General features: G+C 38.9%; 1 protein-coding gene and 1 long non-coding RNA gene across 3 annotated transcripts in view; one reads left to right on the top strand and one right to left on the bottom strand.

Moving 5' to 3' along the window:
• The window catches only part of LOC135204722 (gastrula zinc finger protein XlCGF8.2DB-like), a 320,344-nt gene that overhangs the window by 102,562 nt on the left and 197,715 nt on the right, over positions 1-20,067 (top strand). The window contains exon 1 of one of the 2 annotated variants that reach the window (XM_064234877.1): positions 11,590-11,800. The exons of the other annotated variant lie outside the window; for it this stretch is intronic. The gene's annotated coding sequence lies outside the window, so the exon portion shown is untranslated. Of the gene's footprint in view, positions 1-11,589; positions 11,801-20,067 lie in introns of those variants that run through there. 2 annotated transcript variants of the gene reach the window in all.
• The window catches only part of LOC135204725 (uncharacterized), a 176,469-nt gene that overhangs the window by 28,141 nt on the left and 128,261 nt on the right, over positions 1-20,067 (bottom strand). The window lies entirely within an intron of this gene.

Here is a 20,067-nt window from a genome sequence, read left to right as displayed (position 1 = left end):
GCCCATTCTTCTAGATAAATCAAGTTAAAAATAGTAAAAGAGAATGATAAAAGTACTTTTAACATTATATTCGTTACATAAATGTGTACAGCCATGAACAACTGAACGAGATACAACTTTTCAGCAAAGTGTAACCGAATCGGATCACAAAATCCATCTTGCTTGTATTTCAACCATCGAGCAATAGTAAACAATTACTGCAGTTATGTTATAAATGACGTTATGTAGAATAGGACTGATATATTTCTATGCAATAACTTTATTCCCTATGGATAAAAGATTGGAAGGTAATATACACTGGTAAAATTTAAACTGAAAGTTGTAGCTTAGCTGAGGAAAACAGTGTCAAGCTGCTAATGACTATTATCGTGCATCAGCACAAGGACTAAACTCCCATAAACTTTGATATGCCATCAAACACAACTATAGATAAAATTAATGGAGAACTATTTTAATCAAAACTACCTGGCATGAAAAAACATATTTTACTATTGTTATTACGCTAATAAAAGATAAGGAATGTAAAGCCTGTATCACAATGGAATCAAGCGAAAATAGCGAACTGAATCAATTTTTTTACACAATAAACATGTCCCCCAATGCAATCTATCAGAGAAAATAATTTAGTTCACGAGATGTATTCAAATTATATTTCAACTTGAAAACTCATTGTATAATGAAAAATGACCTTGTCCCATATAAGTAAAGTATCTAGATATTCATTTATGCTAACTAGAAGCAAGAAATTCACCCAGAATTGAGTTAAGTACAGCAAAATAAACTCGTATCTGCCATCAGCAGATTGCCAAACCAAAAAAATTACCATTATGCTAGTATTCTATAATTAATACAATAATAAGAGAATAAATACAATATTACTGGATACAGTGAAGGAATATATGACTTTTTAAAAGATTCATGGAAAAGATTGATATTGCTACGTCTGTATCAATATGGTAACCATCAACAGCCTTACACATTCAATTATGACAATGTCAGACTGAATCTGATTCGTGTTCAATTTCTTTTTATATTGAATTATCATATGATCAGATTCTCATTTCATGTTCAATTTCTTTTTGCACTGAATTATCATATGTCAGAATGCAATGAACATCCAAAATTAGCTGATATAATTACTATACCATATGTGTAGTATATGGCCTTGTAAGTGTTATTCAATTTCTCACTGTACTGAATTATCATAAGTCAAACTGCATTGAACGTACATATATATGCTAGGGCTTACTTTGTTAGTGTTCATTCAATTCTCATTGTACTGATGATCATAAGTCAAACTGCATTGAACGTACCATAGTATATGCTAGGCTATCTGTTAGGTCATCAATTCTCATTGTACTGAATTATCATAAGTCAAACTGCATTGAATGTAGAGAATTAGCTGATTAAAATAATTACTATACCACATGTGTATAGAGTATAATGTGTGTGTAGGCTAGGCTACCATATAAGTAAAGATGAAACTTACCACAGTGTAGGTTAGGCTATATTCGAGATATGATTTCTCCAACAAACGATGGGTTTTTTGGGACCTAGCCCCATTGTAAGTAGGTGAATGCCTATAAAAATAAAAGACAAACACTGGTGAAAGACACAATTTGCACCATAAATCCTCCTCTACTCATCTTTTGGTCAATTGAAAAAATAACCTAAGACATGGGGCTAAAGCCTAGCCTAGGCAATAGGGTTAGGGGGAAATACCGCAGTGAAGCCATCGTCATCGCGTGGCTCACCCTTATTCACTTGATATTTAATTAAGCATACCATTCAGAAGATTGAATTTTTGTCAACATAATGTGATATATGAAAGCGCCATACGAACTAAAATAAGCATGTGAGCTCTTCGTAAAATATGTTTTCAAGGCAGTTTTGAAATCTAATATGGCGGCAACCGCGTGACTTGCCATTCGTAACCACAGCCAAGCCACCATCTTTCCCAGCCTTCCCAGCACTCATTTGAACAATGTTAGCGTATATATGTAACGTTTATTGATCTTACTCAAGATTGCAGTTGTAATCAGCACAATAAAACATTTTGTTGCCTATTTTTAGTGAAAGTATGAAACTTCTTATTCCCGGGGTCATGGTTTGAACTGAAATTCATTTTACCTTGTAATCGGTGGTTTTATCCTTACTACCATCACAACTGAAACTCCTTAGTGCTTATTTGATTGTAATTATACATGTTTTAGTCTTAATTCACTCCAAGCAGCACACGAGTACACAGTTTATGAGGTGCAAAGCTTTATTCCCTTAATTGTTTACTTTACTCATTATTTAGTTTAAACTTTACTTTGTTACTTCAAAATGTTTATTTAATTCATGTTTATTATCCATTTTTTGCACCCAAATTAACCCCCCAAAATTACAGATATTTCTGAAGTACATACAAGCAGACGACGGCAAAATGACTCATCGTTGCCAATCTAATGGAGCTTCACACATATGCCAATGCATTTACAAACTATTTTCATGAATTCTAGTTGTCAAAGTAATGCAATAATGCTAAATTTGCTCTAATATGCATATATACTACAAATAGATACGCTAATTTCCCTTATTTCCCCAGTTTTGTGTAAGTCTTATACCCAGTTTGGCGGGTAAACACATACCAATTGGCAACACTGATAAACAATTGAAGAGCGCGAAGAACGCATAGCACCGTTCACAAGCAAAATTGTTGATATTTGAGTCAGGAATCTAGTTGCTTTTTCAACAACGAATATTTTCAAATTAATAATCATGAATATGTAAAAATATTTATGCAATTCATGACCTTTTACTACCGTTTAACTATTTATTTAAATAATTATCTAGTGCACACTTCTTCCTCTGCTACCAAAAATCGTAGTTTTCTTAAAAAAAGTAGTGGTTGGAAGTCGATTGTTGTGATGAAAGTGCCCCAGCGTCTATGGGTACAAGTGGTGTGCGAATTTAGCACAGGAAATGGGAAGTTTGCTGACACAAGCGACTCCGTAAACATCGAGATGGTGTCAATCTTCAAAATATTGGTAGTTGTACGTAAAAATTTTGAAAGCGTTATGGAGGTAGGTAGGGTAGAATATCACAACAGGCCAACCCTCATCACGGTGGACGGGTCTTATTCACTCGATATTTAATTGGTGAAACATGAATACAATTGCAACTCTAAGCATACCATTTAAAAGACTGAAGTTTCGTCAACATATTGTGATATATGAAAGCCCCATACGAACTAAAATAAGCATGTGAGCTCTTCGTAAAATATGTTTTCAAGGCAGTTTTGAAATCCAATATGGCGGCTACGTTTTTCATGGACGGTTTCTCATCAGTGACGGCCACCATCTTTCCCCAGCCTTCCCAGCACTCATTTGAACAATGTTAGCGTATGTATGTAACGTTTATTGATCTTACTCAAGATTGCAGTTGTAATCAGCACAATAAAACAACATTTTGTTGCCTATATTAGTGAAAGTATGAAACTTGTTATTCCCGGGGTTATGGTGGAACTGAATTCATTCTTACCTTGAATCGGCGGTTTTTATCCTTACTGCCATCACAACTGAAACTCCACAGTGCTTATTTGATTGTTATTATACACATTTTGGTCTCAGTTCACTCCACATTGCCACTTTAAACCCGTTGCTGTTGCCTGTTCTAAAGCGCGCGCGCCATAAACACAATTACAAACAGCAGACGCGACAGACGACGACAGACGACGAAACTGCAAAGTTTTATTCCCTAAACTGTTTACTTTACTCGTTATTTAGTTTAAATTTACATTGTTATTTAAAAATTTTGATTTAATTCATGTATATTATCCCTTTTTTCCCTTTTTTGCAACCAAATTACCCCGAAAATTCTTACAGATATTTCTAACGTAGATAAAATCAAATGTTTCTAACGTTTTCGTACATCTGGCTGCCGAAAACCATAGAGGAACAAATACGCAAAAGTGCATAGAGGAACGACTACGTTTTTTTTTTTTTTTTTGCTTTTTTGTTTTTGCTAGCACTTTTCATTGATTTCAGTCTTTATTAGTATTTTTGAATTTCTTAAATAATCGTATGCCAGAAATAAATGTTACCTTAATGTTTGCATGCTTTAATGTTTGCATGCTAAGAATGGCAAAATCATCGTGCCACATTAGTGGAAGGCTTCACACATACGCCGTTCCATTATCCTGTTAAGCGTCCGCCCCTGATGAGCTCGCTGCTAACGTACCGTCACGCTTTTTTTGTAATCAATCATAGCACTGATGATAGTTTTTCAAAGTTAATATTGATTTTTATGCTTGTTAGTTCATACAGTAATTGAACTGTAGGAAATTCTCTCTCTTATCTCTCTATCTCTCTCTACTCTCCTCTCTCCTCTTCTCTCTCTTCTCTCTTCTCTCTCTCTCTCGGAGTCCAGTCACTCGGCAAAGAAAAGTCATCTTCACTCCCGCAATTGGAAGAAAAGTTTGTATCATCACTGGAGGATTCAGAACTAGAGCTCTCATCATCAAATAGGTTATCAATATCACACTCCTCATCTAGTATTTGATTGATCTCACCTAAAGAAATATGCCTCCTCTTTGGGACATTCATTGTGAAAGACGCGAAATCCAATTTGTCTCGATAAACGCCCGAGCGTATTGAAAGAAAACCAACAGGGACAGGCAGTTGTTTTCTAGCATAAGCGACCACCAGGAAAGAGTTGCCAGCTGGAAATAAGTTTCCCATGTGCTGAGAGTGTTACCAAATGATGTTCCTACACTTTCTAAACGAGTAAACGTATTATTACGGGGCTGACGGCTTGACAAGCACAGTTAAAGTCTTGAACGTAATATCCCGTTGAAGGCGCTACCGAGTAGATCGCGGTAAACGTATTATTACGTGGGTGACGCTTAACAGGTTTATAAACTGTTTCCATGAATTCTAGTTGTCATAGTAATGCAATAATGATAAAATTGCTTTCAATATTTATGTATATATACTTCCAATACATAGCCTAATTTCACCAATTTCAACGTTTTGTGTGTAGTCTTATACCCAGTTTGGAGGGTCAACACATACCGAATGGCAACAGAGAGAGAGAGAGAGAGAGAGAGAGAGAGAGAGAGAGAGAGAGAGAGAGAGAGAGAGAGAGAAAGGAAGGCGGAGGAAACGAAGAAGAAAAGGGATGGCGGTGGAGGGGGGGTTGGGTTGGGGAGAGGGTAGGTGGAGCTTTATACGTCGTGTTCGTATCCATTTCTGCATAATGGAGTTTTTGTCTCTTGGTACAAGGACAAGTGTCGTTATTCTTTACGATTAGTGATTCACGATACCCTTATAAATTACGGCACTGGGGTGTAATGCACTATAGCAAAATCTCGTTCTGTTAAGAGTGTTCGTTACAGAAATAGGTATTGCCCAAAAACCTGCTTGCACTGTCTCTAAAGAAACCCATAGTAGACATGCTGCTTAGTTGTCAATCAAGTTTTTATAACCAAGTATTTTTTACAAGCTAGCTATTGAATAAATTTGTATTTTCTCAGTCAAAAACATTATGCCCCTCAATGCTAACTTTGACCTCCTTTTAACGACTTTCTGGTCATTGCAAATTCGGCCCCATAATTTCTTATGGTGCGAAAACAGACAGAGGCCCATGGACCGAAAACGATTGCGTCACCACTACGGCGATAATCCAGCAGTAAAACATCTTCATATATCCAAAAAGTAAATAATAAAGATATATATGCGCATTACGATTATAACAATTACATGTATAGCTGATAATAATCTGCATGAATAACTGGTAAACTGTTCTGCAATGACAGTTGGAGATATAGCAATTATTTACAATAGGTACGAAAGTCAAGATGTCGTGGACGTCATAATACAGAACTTGAAAGAACGTTCTAATTCAGAAAAATAATTACTTAAATTTGAGTCAGAGTCGAGTTACTTTTCATAACGAATATTTTCAAATTAATCATCATAAATATGTAAAATATTGATGTTTTACTACTATTTTAAAAATTAGCCAAGAGCCACGCTTCTCGTCATCTTCTACCCCAACAGCTGTTTACGCCTGGCTTGTTGTTGATGAGAAATCGTGTTTCGATTGTTGTGATAAAAGTGCTCCAGCGTCTGTGGGTACAAGTGGTGTGCGGATTTATCACAGGAAATGGTTTTATTTAGTATTGACACAAGCTACTCCGTAAACATCGATGATGGCGTCAATCTTCTAAATACCTCGAGTTGTAAGTAAAAAATTGTTGAACGCGTTTTGGTGAGATTTGCACTACGTTTGAGACCGTTTTCAGTACCCTCTGTTTTAAATCTTAAAATTTGGCCTTAATTTCTAACTTTGGAGAAAATACTTACTTCGAAAGGAGAGTAGGGGTCTTTAGCTCCGTTTCTCACCAACAAGAAGTCGCGACTGATGCCCATCTCCGATGTCAGGACGCGTTATAGTGTACTTTTTCGGAGGGTGGCTTGCATTGATGGTAGGTGGCCTGCTTGGCCTGCTGTGATATTTTACCCTAGTGTGCATTGCAGAGAGCCAGGCTTTTCATTACCCTCTGTTTAATCTTAAAATACCTATGGCCTTAATTTCTAACTTTGGAGAAAATACTTACTTCGAAAGGAGAGTAGAGGTCTCGAGCTCCTGCTCTCACCACTAACTACTCATGACTGATGACCATCTCCGGTGTCAGGATGTGTTAAAGTACTTTTTTGGAGGGTGGATTCAAATGTGGTAGAAAGTGACTCGGCTAGTCCAGTCGGTTGTTTCCCCTATAGATTAAATTGCTGTACCTAAACCTTCCGTGAAATCATTAAAAAATCATAGCGTATCACTGAACCAGAGAGTCTTAGGATAAAGTAAGCCAGGATACAGGCATCCTGTAGCCTACACTTCTGAGATCCTACAGAAATTTACAGCCTAGCCTAAATCCAACATTAGCCTATGAATATATCATTGAGACGTCATTTCATTTAGACAGTCTCAGGTCAAGACCCCATAGAAGGCTAAGGTCGATAGGGTAACCTACGAGTACCTACTAGAACAGAGGCTACATAGCTATAACTCTAGAAGTTAATGATGCAACCCTAGCTAGTATAAACATCTGTTACTCACATTATTACAGCAATTATCGGCGATCCTTGTAATTTACCAATTATTACGATTGATTAAGAATTGTCTCGATTATAAAGACGGCAATTATAGAAGAGCAAAATACGTTCGAACTTTGAATAAAGTTACGCTACGAAGGCAGTAGTAGTAGTAGTTGTTGTTATGGGTCGAGGCAATGCCTTTGCAACGGCGCCTCTAATTCTTGAGTTTTTTTTTTTTAGTTTTGTTTATTTGTTGAGCTCTTTCCTTTTTTTCTCTCTCTTTTTTTCCACATCAAGTATATGGTTTCTTTTCTTATTTCGTTGTTACCTGTAAATAGAAATTTTCCGACTATGTCACTTTCCTTCTCTTCATAGGGTTGCTTTAACACGTTCTTCTCTATAAGCACCACAATATAAAAGGAAATGAAATATGTCTTCTTCTGTATTACGGCAAAAAGGACAACAGGTGTTCTCGTTCTGGTGCCTTTTTGCTATATTTAGATTAAGAGAGTTTGTTCTGGCTTTGAAGAGAAGTATTGAACCACTAGAATTATCATAAATTTCTCTTTTCCACATTTTATATATATTCACTGACACTTTATTACCCAAATCTTCTTTCCACCTCTCTGTGTCCCATATTCTGGCTTTGTCCTTTATATCTGTTCTGGACATTCCTTCCAATTTTCTTACATTTATTTTAACTTCTTGCATGTACGTTTCCACTGTTTTCCACCATTTTCTTTCTTTTTTCTTGCTTATCTGTGATTATTTCCTTCAGTATCTCTTTCCGTCCATTTAAAGTGTTATTTACATAGTTTATCTTCCCACTCCTAATTCTACTTTTCATGGAAGATGCTCCTTTCTCCCCCCTTAATGTGGCTACTACTGTACTTCTACATGCTCCTAATATTTTCCTATATACCCCATTCTCTATTCTTTGTAATTTTTCTATTTCTGTGTCTGTTAGATTAACCACATTGGTTCCATATAAGACTGATGGTAGAGCTCTATTTTTCCAGAATGTTTTACCTATTAGAACTTTGTTGCAGCTTTTTTTTTTATCACGGAATAGGTTAGGTTCGCTAACTTCTGTGCTTTATTCAACATTTCCTTTTTCTGTAGCTTAAACAGATTTCTAGAATCATTTATCTTTATTCCTAAATATGTTATGTTCTCCCTCACTTTTATATTCTCTATCTCTTCTGGTTTATCCTTCATATTGAAAATAATGATGCTGCTTTTCTCTTTATTTATTTCTATCCCACATTTATTTCCTATGTCTATTAAAATCTTTATATCTATTCTTGCATCTTCTATATTACTTGCTAAAACTAACCCATCGTCAGAGAAGAAAAGTGTCCCTATCTTTACTAGCTCATTTTCAAATCCTGTCCCTTCCTCCTCCATTTTCTTAATTATTAAATGTGTCATTAGTTTGAAAAGTGAAGTAGACCCTGTGCAACCTTGCCTAATCCCACTAGTAATTCCCATTTCCTGTTCAACTCCCTCCCCTAGGTCTATTAATGTGCTATCCCCTTCGTATATATTAGCTACTGCCTCTATGATTATTGCATGTATTTTGAACTGTTTCATGACTTCAATCATAACTTCTTTTTTTACCGAGTCAAAGGCTTTACTGTAATCGACAGCTATTACTATTAAAAGTTTTCTATTCCTATAGCTCTCTTCTACACAATATTGTAGTATAAGGATTATCTTCAATCCTACTCCCTCCTGTGAATCCTGCTTGGCATTCGTGATCTTCATTCAACCTGAGGTGTGCTTCTTTTTCGTCTTTTATCAGCATCATGAATACTTTGTATGATATATTTAATAAAGCTATTGACCTTAAATCCTTAGCCCTTGGTTTCCTTTTCTTTTCTATCATTTTCGTTCTCGATTTCTTCCAAGATTCAGGCTTTTCTTTGATTTCTAGCTCTTTGTTGTAACACCTAACTAATACTTCTATACAGTTTTTGCTCTTCATTAATGCTTTGTAAAGCTCTGGTTTGATTCCATCTGGGTCTGCAGCTTCTTTTGCTTTGAGCTTACTTAGACAAGCAATGACTTTTTCCTCGGTTATCAGAGGTTCCTGCATTGGTATTATCTTCCTTTTCCATTCCATCAATAGGTCCATGTGTTCTCTTAATACTTTTGGGAATCTATAATCTCCAATTCTTATGATATCATTTACTTCTGCCATTTCATTCTCATATTCCATCCTTTTCTCTTCATTCCAGATTTCCGTTATTTTATTTTCGTGTTTACTGTATATGGTTCTCCAATAATTCACTAATTCTTCCTTTGTTTCAGCCTCATTTAGCTTTCTTCCCTGTTCATTATATAAATTTATAACTTCTTTTCTTGTTTTTTTCCTGTTTCTTAACTTACCAATAAATTTCCCAAGACCTCTCTATTTTTGGTTCTTTTTATTTCTTGTGTTATTTTCTTTTCATAAATTGTTGTCTCTTCTTTTATTAATCGCTGCACTTTTTTTTTCTTTTCTTCTCTAGACTTTCCTTTACAACATTGTCGCTCTCATTTCTTTTCTTCCTATTCAGCTCTTTCCTTTCCTTAATACTTCTTCTTATTTCTTCATTGAACCAGGGTTGCTCTTCTACTGTTTCCTCTACTAGCATCTTTCTCCTATATGTTCTCACTAGCTTGTCTTCTGCTACTTCTTTTATTGATGAGTCCATTTCTGAGATTCTGTCTATGTCTTTATCTATTAAGATCTCTTTTAGTATTTGAATAAAGTCATTTAGGCTACCTTCATCTGTTTTGAAGTATCTGACTTCCTCCCATTTAATGGCAATTAGGTTATGGTCAGAGATATCAAATTAATTTTTGTCTTCATCAATTACCATCTCCTCAAAATTTCCATAGAACTTCTCATTGACTAAAGCAAAATCTATTACACTTTTCATCTGCATCCTCTCCCATGTGTAGACTCCAGGGCATCTGTCATCTCCATTAAGTAGTATTAGCCTATGCTCATTCATCCATTCTAGTATTATTTCCCCGTTTCTGTCTGTATTCTGGTGGTCTAAGAAACCTACATGGCCATTAAAATCTCCTAATATTAATAATGATTCTTGGTCATATATGTTTTTAATAATGTTTTCACATTCCAATTTTATTGCTTTATCTCTATTTTTATCCTCCTCTGTATTTCCTACTGATAAATATAACAACAAAATATGAATAGTATTATTGTATATTTCTTTTTCATTTAACATACAATAAAACTTTTGTTAATGGTCTCCACCTGTTTATCTCTGTGTTAACACTGTTTCTACATAGCATAATTAACCCTCCTCCTTTTTTGTCTTTCATATCCCTCATATTTTCTTTACTTAATGCTAATTTGTCTATTTTCTGATGGGTGTCAGTTAAACAAAATATCTTATTAGCATTGTCTATAACACTTTCTTACTAACTTCTGTTTAGTTAAAAATTGTATATTTATCATATTCTCTGAGATACGTTCGTGCACTTACACACGCACACGAACACGCACACAAACACGCACACAAAAACTACTAAGTGAAAAAGGCAAATATTGTGAGATCGAGTACACTGAGAGTTTGCAGGAATGAAATGCAGCTCCCCTTCCCAAGTCCTGGACAATCAAAGCCCTCAGGAAAAAGACCTGGTAACGATCAGAAGCTGAATCAGGTCGACAGGAGAGAGAGAGAGAGAGAGAGAGAGAGAGAGAGAGAGAGAGAGAGAGAGAGAGAGAGAGAGAGAGAGAGAGAGAGAGAGAGAGAGAGAGAGAGAAATCCGTGGGGCTAAAATCAAGCACTTGATATTAAAAAAACTCTTCCTCCTCAGCAACAACGGCTCCTCCTCAATGGGAACGACTCTCAGGAGGTCGGAGAGGAAGAAGAAGAAGAATAAGAAGAAGAAGACTACTATTGTTCTCATGACCATGTTCCAAAAAGCACTGAAAAGGGAAATACAGATAATAATTAAATCAAGATATCCAAGAGACTTTGAGAGAAAAGAGGAAAGAAATGAAGAAGCTGAGGTTCATAGATAACTTCAAGGAAAACAAGTACACAATTAAGGGAACTGGAAACAAAGGATGCGTGTATCATAATGAAAGCCAGACTGAATCTGTTGAACTTAAAGGGGCAAATTTAAGGACGAGGTCTGTGAAATAAGCAGAGTGGAGGAGGACACCACCGAACATTTATTTATGTGAAATCGTTACAAAAAACAAAACCAAGGACATCAAATTTTTAGGGACACTGACATCCCTTAACAGAAAGCTGGGAGAATATATAAGAATAGAACCCAAAATTAAGAATGTTCTTAAATAACCTGGAAAGGGATGGATGTCAAAGCTAAGTAGATATAACGGCGCTGCCTCAGATTTAAAGAAGAAGAAATGAGAGGTGGTTGGGTTTAAAAGTAAAGTAGAAATATTGTATTATATCTAATTTAGAAATATCTGTAATTTTCCGTGGGTTATTTTGTGGCAAAAAAGGGAAAATAGTCATGAATTAAAATACAAAATTTTGAAGTAACATAAAGTTAAACTAAATAATGAGCAAAGTAAACAATTAAGGAAATAAACAATGTAGCAGTGTGCCGTTTCATAGACGTATCCCGCCTACTACTACTATTGATGCTACTCCATTGCCTGCGTGACTTCTATTCAAACGTCTGATATTGAATATTACTCTGTGAATACACAATTCCCGTCTTAATAGGTGAGTTAGCACAGGTTACTTATAGACTATATATAGACTCTGTGTAGACTGTATAGTAGTGACTGTAGTGTCTGTGCATTGACCATATGTATAGAGACCATGCGTATCCGTGGAGGATCGATTTTCGTGGGAAAAAAATCTGAAATTATCTATCGGGTAAAAAATCCCTGACTACCAACCCTCATCACGCTGGACGGGTCTTATTCACTCGATATTTGATTGGTGAAACAAGAATACAATTACAACTCTAAGCATACCAGTCAAAAGATTGAAGTTTCGTCAACAAAATGTAATATAGGGTAAAAAACCGCAGGGTACAGAGTGGACCATGTACGATCAGCGTGGACAATCCCAAAAAAAGTGCATTATAACGCGTCCTGACATCGGAGATGGGCATCAGTCGCGACTTCTTGTTGGTGAGAAACGGAGCTAAAGACCCCTACTCTCCTTTCGAAGTAAGTATTTTCTCCAAAGTTAGAAATTATGGCCAAATTTTAAGATTTAAACAGAGGGTACTGAAAACGGTCTCAAACGTAGTGCAAATCTCACCAAACGCGTTCAACATTTTTACTTACAACTCAAGGTATTTAGAAGATTGACGCCATCTCGATGTTTACGGAGTCGCTTGTGTCAATAAACTAACCATTTCCTGTGATAAATCCGCACACCACTTGTTCCCACAGACGCTGGGGCACTTTTATCACAACAATCTGAAAACTTTTCCTCACCGAGTAAACAACTGTTTTATAGAAGAAGACGACGAAGTGTGCACTTCGATAATAATTTTTAAAAATAAATAGTAAAACATCAATATTTTACATATTTATGATGATTAATTTGAAAATATTCGTTATTGAAAAAGTAACTCGATTCTGACTCAAATTTAAGTAATTATTTTTTGGAATTAGAATGTTCTTTTAAGTCCTGTATTATGACGTCACGACATCTTGACTTTCGTACCTATTGTAAATAATTGCTTTACTCAACTTTCTTGCAGAACAGTTTACCAGTTATTCATGCAGATTATCAGCTCTTCATGTAATTGGTATAATCGTAATGCGCATATATATCTTCATTATTTACTTTTTGGATATATGAAGATGTTTTACTGCCGGATTATCGCCGTAGTGACGCAATCATTTTCGGTCGATGCGCCTCTGTTTTCGCACCATAAGAAATTTTGGGGCCGAATTTGCAATGACCAGAAAGTCGTTAAAAAAGGAAAGTTAGCATTGAGGGGCATATGTTTTGATTGAGAAAAATACAAATTTATTCAATAGCTAGCTTGTAAAAAATACTTGATTACAAAAACTTGATGACAACTAAGCAGCATACTACTATGGGTTTCAGAGACAGTGCAAGCACGTTTTTGGGCAATACCTATTTCTGTAATGAACACTCGTATCAGAACGAGATTTTGCTATAGTGCATTACACCCAGTGCCATAATTTATAAGGGTATCGTGAATCACTAATCGTAAAGAATAACGACACTTGTCCATTGTACCACCCCCCCCCCCCTCCACCCGCCCTTTTCCTTCGTTCCTTCGCCTTCTTTCCTTCTTTTCGCTCCTCTCCTCTCTCAACTCTCTGTTCGCCATTTTGGTATGTGTTTGAACCGCCTCCAAACTGGGGGTATATAAGACTACAGCACCGAATAAAAACGTTGAAATTGGTGAAATTAGGCTATGTATTGGAAGTATATATACATAAATATTAAAGCAATTTTATCATTATTGCATTACTATGACAACTAGAATTCATGAAAACTGTTTATAATAATGAAACGGCGTATGTGTGAAGCCTCCACTAATGTGGCAACGATGATTTTGCCATTCTTAGCATGCAAACATTAAAGCATGCAAACATTAAAGGTTACATTTATTTCTGGCATACGGTTATTAAAGAAATTCAAAATACTAATATAGACTGAAATCAATTAAAAGTGCTAGCAAAAACAAAAAAGCAAAAAAAAAAAAATATGTATATAATTCACTTCTCCGTAGTCGTTCCTCTATGCATTTATCCGTAGTCGTTCCTCTATGGTTTTCGGCAGCCAGATGTACGAAAACGTTAGAAACATTTGATTGAATCTACTTTAGAAATATCTGTAATTTTTCGGGGTAATTTGGTTGCAAAAAAGGGATAATATAAATGAATTAAATTAAAATTTTTAAATAACAAAGTAAATTTAAACTAAATAACGAGTAAAGTAAACAATTTAGGGAATAAAACTTTGCAGTTTCGTCGTCTGCTGTTCGTAACTGTGTTTGTGGCGCACGCGCTTAGGAACCAGCAACAGCAATGGGTTTAAAGTGCAATGCAGAGTGAACTGAGACCAAAATGTGTATAATAACAATCAAATAAGCACTGTGGAGTTTCAGTTGTGATGGCATTAAGGATAAAAACCACCGATTACAGGGTAAGAATGAATTCAGTTCAAACCATGACCCGGGGAATAAAAAGTTTCATACTTTCAGTAATATAGGCAACAAAATGTTGTTTTATTGTGATGATTTTCTTCACTGTTCAAAACCGGTACATCCCATGGTAGCCGCCATATTGGATTTCAAAACTGCCTTGACAAAATATTTTACGAAGAGCGTCACATGCTTATTTTAGTTCGTATGGGGCTTTCATATATATCATTATGTTGACGAAACTTCAATCTTTTGAATGGTATGCTTGGAGTTGTAATTGTATTCTTGTTTCACCATTTAAATATCGAGTGAATAAGACCTGTACACTGTGATAAGGGTTGGTAGTTGCTGGTGTTTTACCCTAAGTGTCAGGACCAGAAGGATACAGAGATCAAAGAACTCAGGGAAGAGAACCAGACGCTTAAAGGTAGACTTCTGCAAATAGAAATAACCCTTAAGGACATTAAGGACATTAAAGAGTCCCTAGTCAAAGACATAAAGGAAGAGATTAAGGACATTAAAGAAACCCTAGCAAAAGACATAAAGGAAGAGATCCTCAGCAGCAGTAGAATAAGGGAAACAATTCAGGAAGAAATAAGAGAGGCCCAGGACAAAGACAGAAGGAAGGAAAACCTAATCATATTCAACCTGCCAGAGCATATAGCAGGAAAGGAAACAGAAAACTTGAAGCTAGATGAAGAGAGGTGCAACGAAATATTCACAAAAGAACTTAACCTTAATAAAGATGAATGGAATATTAAAGATGTAGTAAGGTTAGGTAGGCCACGACTGCAACAAGGTCAAAACAATGAGGCGATAGGCAGATCAAGGCCCAGACCACTTCTAGTGAAACTCAGCCATGAGAGGGAAAAGTGGAACATAGGGTAAAAAAACCGCATGGTACAGGGGTGGACCATGTACGATCAATGTGTACAACCCCAAGAAAAGTACATTATAACGCGTCCTGACACCGGAGTAGAGGTCTTTAGCTCCGTTTCTCACCAACAACAAGTCGCATCTGATGCCCATCTCCGATGTCAGGACGCGTTATAATGTACTTTTTTTGGGGTTGTACACATTGATCGTACATGGTCCACCCCTGTACCATGCGGTTTTTTACCCTATTAAAAAGTGCCAGACTGCAAGGAATGCAAAGAAGGATATTTACAAAAAAATATCTATAGTTCCAGACATGACTGCTAAAGAAAGAGAAAAAGATAGCATATTAAGATCTGAATTAAAGAAAAAGCAGGATAACAAAGAGGAAGGATGGTTCATAAGTAAGGGAGAGCTGAAGAGAAGAGAAAACTTTCAGACGACTAGAATGCTCTAAAAAGGAAGTCCAGAGGAATGTAGATAGAAACAAAAGAATTGTTAGAAGTGTAAATGAGTTAGAGGTAGGAAAATGTAAAGTAGATAGAATTGTAAATAATTCAGAGATAGGGAGTAATAATATTTTTGGGAGTGTAAATAAATTAGATTTAGGAGAAAATAGAATATCTAGTAGTAATGTTAAGAGCTCTGAGGGAGGAAGTAGAAGGGAAATTAGTTTAGGGCAGGTAGGTGTAGGAAGTAACTTTAGTAACAATCTTAGACTATTAGACCTAGAAGAAAAAAGTGGTTTGCAAAAGATAGATAAAAGGTTAGATGGTAGAAGCAATTTTGTAAATAGAGAAAGTGAAAAAATAGTGAGCAAGACAGAAGAGATATCAAGAAATCTTGAAATAAAGCTTATAAACACCCAAGGACTGACAAAAGCAAAAATAATCGAGCTAGTGGAGATAACAAAAGAAAACACAATTTTGTGAGCATATGAAGAAAAGATTAGAAATGAGATAATGAATGTTAAAAACAGACACAGGAAAATCTGGGAATATATAGATATGCTAAGAGGAAAGACCACATCAGAAAAAGAATGGATAAGAATATTCGATGAAAATAAGCAAGAGATGAAGGACGAAACCCTAGGGAAAGAGCTGGACACACTGAAGGGCAGGAAAACGCATAAAAGCTGGTTTAAGTCAAAAACAACACTTACGCCCAAAAAACAAAACCCCACAGTCAAAGATCTAAGGCCAATTGCTCTAACAAATGCATAATATAAAATCTTCATGGGGATCCTGAGAACCAAAATAGAAATTAGAAATATAGGAAAAATGAATGAACTGCAATCAGGCTTTACCGCACAAAGGAGAGGAATCGATAATTTATATATCTTACAATACTGCATACAAGAAACTTACAGAAGAAAGGACCATTATTTGTAGTATCAATAGACTTCCAAAAAGCATTTGACTCAGTTAATAGGAAAAAGCTCATTGAGGTCATGATGAAATACAGGCTACATGCAGAAGTAATAAATACAGTTGCAGAGATATATACAGTAGAGACCCGGTTCACGACCGTATTAGAACTCGACATAATCAGATTTCGCCACTAAATTTCCAATAAACTTTGTATCTGTTTTCAACCAAAAAACCAGTTTCCGACCCCCGACCATATGATGTTTGTAAACAAAACTGTTTCCGCCAGCCGCCGCTAGTTGGCGTCATCCAGTGCTACCAAATGTAGCATAATTTCATGTTTTATTGTAGTGTCTTACCGAACAATTATACAGCCGTGATTTCCACGAGCGGCAGGATACTAAATTCAAATTTAGCGCGTAGGCGTCGCCAACACTGGTGGTGATGACGTCATTCTCCCTCCACTCGCGGGAGAACCAGGTACAACTGCCCAGGTGAATCCAATTCTTTTCCTGCCGGCGTCCGGTGAACATCGGTGGTCGGTGCGGTTGGATGACTTTGCTTCGCTTTTTTCTTGTGGATTTGATCTTCGGAATTGGTGAAGTACTCTTTTTTGGCGTTGTTGTTATTTTGCTTATTATTTAGGCGTTGCCATGTCGGATTCTAGTCCGTCGGGAGTTAGGTTTTGCATCTCAGGATGTAAAACTAGGTTATCCAAGTTAGAGTATGATTCTCACACTAAATGTATTAAGTGTAGGGGGACAGGTTTGTTCAGCGGGAGATCGAACATGTAACGAGTGTAGTGATTGGACTGATTCTCAATGGAAGTTTTTTAGTTCATACTCGGAGAAATTAGCTAAAGACAGAATTAGAAAAGCAGCGCTTAGGGAAAGTAGACTTAGCTCTGCTTCGTCTTGCGATGCATCTGTTCCTTCTGTTTCTCCTCAAATTGTTATGTCTCCTTTAACTACACCTCCTATTCCTCCTACTAATCCCACTTCTCCGGCTTCCCGTGTAGTTTCTTCCGACACCATTGCCAGTCTGGAATCGAGGTTAGATCAGAAATTTTCGGTACTAGCGAATACGGTTTTGCAACTTGGTAATTCAGTTAAGACGTTTTTGGAGAAAGCGGCTTCAGGTAAGAGTGTAGTTGAGGGTGCGTCTGTCTGTCCTGACACGTCTCCTAGACAAACGGTCACTGTCCAGCTCCCCCGCACCGGGGAGAAGACATACCGGAAGTCCAAGGGAGTGCGATCGGGATTTGCCCACAGACAGGCGCCTCTCTTGTTGAGCTGTTGCGCCTCAACAGGGCTCGGTTAAGCATTGGAAAGGTGTTGCGGTCAGACGCCTTTCGAATGATTCAAGCGATTCGTCTCCGGTCGCGCGGCGCTCTTGGCGAGATTCGCCCGTTTCGCGTCCCTTAAAGAGGCGTTCAGGCGCCGATGCTTCGCCTCCTCCAGTCAAGCGGTATAAGGAGCCTGAGAGTAGGGTTGCGCCTCGGCCGTTAGCGGCTCGTTCGTCGCCTCAATCTGTGCCTTTTTCGGCTCCATCTACTAGTAGAGATTGTGGTTTTCGCGCTGTAGCTAGCAGTTCTAAGGGTGTTTCTTTGACTTAGGCTTTCTCGTCTGTTACGCCTGATGCGCCTGTTTCGCCTCGAATTTCGGCGGCTCCGAGCGAGGCGCAAGTAGTTTTTACGCCTCTGCTGAACATTTAGGTCTTCCAAGCCTACGTAACTGTTTGTTCCGACACGGCATACAAAACCTTCGGTCCTTTTACAATAGGAAGGTACTAGCGGCAGCTGGATAGGTCGTAAGCTTTCGAACAAGGGGTTCGGTAGTTAACTGCTTGTCCGAAAGGCGCGCGCGCGCGAACTGGGAGGTAAACAATCACTTTTGCTTTGGCCTCACAGCGAGTGGACGTGTGTGTTCGACGCTCTCTGCCCGCTTCTCGTCGTTTGCTTTATTGAGTATTTGGTTGTGTTTGTGTATGAATCATAATTGTAAGTACAATCATTTCCTCTTTTTTCATCCATTGTGAATTATTGATCAATCATGGAATCACCACGCCTCGCTACACCCCCCGGAGATTGTGCCCAGGGTACCGAAGGGCGTAAATGCGGTAAGTTCCGCTCGTTCCCTGAAATTGATCCACATATTTTGTGCGCTCGGTGTCGGGGGCGCGAATGCACCCGAGCCGAGCCCTGTGAAGTGTGTTCTAATTGGTCGGAGGCGCAGTGGGGCTTGTACGAAGGTAGGAAGAAGCGAAGGCCTGCAAAGGAGTCGTCGGAAAGCTCTCCCGCGACTCCTTTGGTTACGGACACTTCGTCTTCTTTCCTGCCGCGCCCGCTCAGCTCCCACGTTTGGCGCCTTCCCCTTCGGGGGGGGGTTTCTAGGTCTTCTCCTCACCCGACCTGTCGAGTGTGGAGGAGGGCGCTAGATACCCCGATGTCGAGTTGTACTCTGGGGTCCTCTATCCGTTCGTCTTCGCGCGAGCGGGTAGAGGATCCTGCTAATCACCCGACCTTTGCTTCCTCAGGTGCGGTTGCCGCGAAGGACGACCTCGGACAGGTGTGGGCATCGTTGGGTCTGCAGGGCGTGCCGAGTGTCCAGGGGCTGCTCTACCATCTCGCTGGCTCTGTGGCGGTCACGCATGCTACGGTAACGACCACCACCACGACCCTTTCAACGCCCTGGCTAGCTTCACCTCCTCACCTGGTGTACACCCCGCACGCGGTCTCTGCACACCAACTACATCGGTTGGTGCAAGGGGCCAGTCGCCGTACCACGGGGGAGTGTGATGCCGCCGCCTGGGTTTGCCGTGCTGCCGCGACCGGACTTCGTGTGCCCGAAGAGCTCGCCCCTGGACCTCCCACCAGTACCTAGGATGTCTGTGCGCTGGTCCGTCCACCTGGACCGCTGTACAGCCTGCCGTACTGCCGTCCACCTGCCAGCCGCTGTTCACGGACGTGATGTTGCCGACCACTGCTGCCGTTCCTGTACCTGCTCCTGCCGTCTCCACTGCTGTTCCTGTGATGCCTGCACCTGCTGACGTTGTTCCTGTTCGTGGCGCCGCTGCTCCCGATGCCGATCTGTTCGGACAGGTGCGTCCGGGCCCTGTTGCTTCGGCAACAGCAGCCCCGGCTCCGCCCTGGATGACAGATCTGACATCGGTCCTGAGGAGGTTGACGAAGAAGAAGAAGAAGAGGAGGAAGGTGTCGTCGTCGTCTTCATCGTCTTCTTCGTCGTCGTCGTCGTCTGCCGCCTCTTCCCCTTCTTCTTCTAAGGCTCCCCGCCTAAGAAAAAAGAAGGTCGCCTCCCCCCCCCCCTAAGAAGTCTCCTTTGGGAGCTTCTAAGGGCCCGTCTCGCTCCGGTGAGACGGGGGGTTCTTCCGCTGGTCACCCTGCTCCTTCGGGGGCAGGACCCGTCTCTTCTTCCGCAAGGAAGAAGACTACGGGGACCAGAGGAGTGCCGGCTAACACCGGCACTTCCTCAACCTGCTGTTAGTGGTTCGACCACGGCAGCAGGGTTCGTCTCGGCCTCTCGTTCGCGAGAGGTACCGAGTGTACGGTCGCCTACCAGCGACCGTGCAGCTAGGAACCAGACCTC

The sequence above is a fragment of the Macrobrachium nipponense genome, chromosome 47, assembly GCF_015104395.2.
Source record: "Macrobrachium nipponense isolate FS-2020 chromosome 47, ASM1510439v2, whole genome shotgun sequence".
Lineage (NCBI taxonomy): Eukaryota > Metazoa > Arthropoda > Malacostraca > Decapoda > Palaemonidae > Macrobrachium > Macrobrachium nipponense.
Note: the sequence above shows the minus strand (reverse complement) of the source record. Positions and strands in the feature narration are given on the sequence as shown.